Raw genomic sequence first — 2,205 nt, forward strand, 5'->3', positions numbered from 1 at the left:
CTTGGACACCAACACTTGGGATCCACCTATATAATGAGGGGCCAAGGGAGGGGCCGGCCACCCCAAGACCACAAGGCTGGCCGCCCCCATAGAGTGGCCGGCCACCCCTCCCAAACCCTAGCTTTGCTCCTCCACTTCATATTGCCCGGTTTGCTTAGCGAAGCTCCGCGCGGACTTCTACACCGCCACCGACACCACGCCGTCGTGCTCTGTCGGATTCAAGAGGAGCTACTACTTCCGCTGCCCGGCTGGAACGGGAGGTGGACGTCGTCTTCATCAACAACCGAACGTGTGGCCGAGTACGGAGGTGCTGCCCGTTCGTGGCGCCGGAACCGATCGTGATCAAGATCTTCTACGCGCTTTTGCAAGCGGCAAGTGAACGTCTACCGCAGCAACAAGAGCCTCATCTTGTAGGCTTTGGAATCTCTTCAAGGGTGAGACTCGATACCCCCTCGTTGCTACCATCTTCTAGATTGCATCTTGGCTTGGATTGCGTGTTCGCGGTAGGAAAATTTTTGTTTTCTATGCAACGTTATCCTACAAATTGGGCATTACAACATAATACATAGACCGTAATCCAACTGCGGCTATGACTAATAATCCACCTTCAGGTTATCATCCGAACCCCTTCCAGTATTAAGTTGCAAGCAACATATTATCACATTAAGCTGTGTGTAAAGTAAACAATAGAATTATCCTTAGACAAAACATTATTGTTTTCTCCCTAGTAGGAACAACACATCTACAATCTTAGAAGTTATTGTCACTCTTCCAGATTACTAGAGTTATGAACCCACTATCGAGCATAAATACCACCCCTTGGAGATACATGCAACTACTTGACCAAGGTAACTACAAGTATCGGAGAGCATGCAAGATCTTAAATAACAATAGTATGATAATATGATGAACAATCTGATCACAATTCCATAATTTATCGGATCTCAACAAACATAACACCAATTACATCATATGGATCTCAACCATGTAAGGCAGCTCATGAGATCATTGTATTGAAGTACATGGGAGAGAGTACCAACTAGCTACAGCCGAGAACCTGTAGTCCATGGGGGAACTACTCACGAAGCATCATCGAGTCGAAGTGGAGGCGGTGGAGTCGATGGAGATGGTTCCGGGGGTCAATCCCCGTCCCGGCTGGGTGCCAGAACAGGAACTTCGACCCCGAAACTTGTCCGGATGATGGCGGTGGTGACGGAACTTTCATGGACGGAGGCTGTATGTTTTAGGGTATTTGTGTCGAAGGGAATTTATAGGCGGAAGGGCGAGATCGGTGGCCGCCTGGGTGGCCCACACCATGCCATGGCGCGGGCCCACCCTTGGCCGCGCCATGGGGTGGTGTGGCCGCCCTGTGGCGCCCCTCCATCTCTCCTCCGGACTTCGTCTTTGTTACGGTAAAATATTAACTTCGACTTTTGTTTCGTCCAATTCCGAGAATATTTCCTGTACAACTTTTCTAAAATACAAAAGAGCAGAAAACAGAGAACTGGCACTGTGGCATCTTGTCAATAGGTTATTACCGGAAAATGTATAAAAGTGCAACGAAGTGTAAACAAAACATATAGAAATTTATGTAAAACAAGCATGGAGCATCAAAAATTATAGATACGTTTGCGACGTATCAATGAATCATCTTAAACTTGCACTTGATTTCTTCTTTCTTCATTATAATGATGTCTTGAAGGTACAAAGAGAGATCACTCAATCTTCTTATTATAAGACATACTTGACATAGGCTCAACTCTCACATGACCAATATTGAATAACTCTTTGAATTACACCTTGGTCATCATTGAACTTCTTCACTTTGTTCTTATTTACAATCTTGAAACCAACATATGGTTAAAGAATTGCCTATGAAAAACCTACAGGTAAAGCTCAATGCAAATGCTAGTTTATTGGCATTGTCATTAATTACGAAAACCACACATGAGGGCTCGGTGCACTTTCATCGTGATACCTAGATCGCCTAGAGACCATCGCCGAACGAGCAAATCCTAATCTTGAATTATCAAGTCCCTGGACATACTTTTTGACAATCAATACCACATATATTCATAATAACAAATAGTACATGGTAGAGATACACGAGCTGTCTCCAGCGATTACAAAATAAAGTCTAAAAGATACTAGCAAATCTTCGAGGTCTTCAAACTCTTTTTTCTTCCAAGATATAATCTTGTACTT

The sequence above is a fragment of the Lolium rigidum genome, chromosome 2 (assembly GCF_022539505.1).
Source record: "Lolium rigidum isolate FL_2022 chromosome 2, APGP_CSIRO_Lrig_0.1, whole genome shotgun sequence".
Taxonomy (NCBI): domain Eukaryota; kingdom Viridiplantae; phylum Streptophyta; class Magnoliopsida; order Poales; family Poaceae; genus Lolium; species Lolium rigidum.